Here is a 222-nt window from a genome sequence, read left to right as displayed (position 1 = left end):
CACTCATGTTAAAAGCTGATTTAGAAGAAGGTGTAGAAGCTACTATGGCTAGATTCCAAGGAGGTCTTAACAGAGATATACAAGATAGGTTGGAGCTACGAGAGTATGGGGACATGGATGAACTGCTACATAAGGCTATTTTGATTGAGCAGCAGAACAAGAGGAAGAGCTCTACCCGGTCTTCATACACTCCTGCTTCAAAACCGGCCTACTCCAAGGAAG

The sequence above is a fragment of the Brassica oleracea genome, chromosome C8, assembly GCF_000695525.1.
Source record: "Brassica oleracea var. oleracea cultivar TO1000 chromosome C8, BOL, whole genome shotgun sequence".
NCBI classification, from domain to species: domain Eukaryota; kingdom Viridiplantae; phylum Streptophyta; class Magnoliopsida; order Brassicales; family Brassicaceae; genus Brassica; species Brassica oleracea.
Note: the sequence above shows the minus strand (reverse complement) of the source record.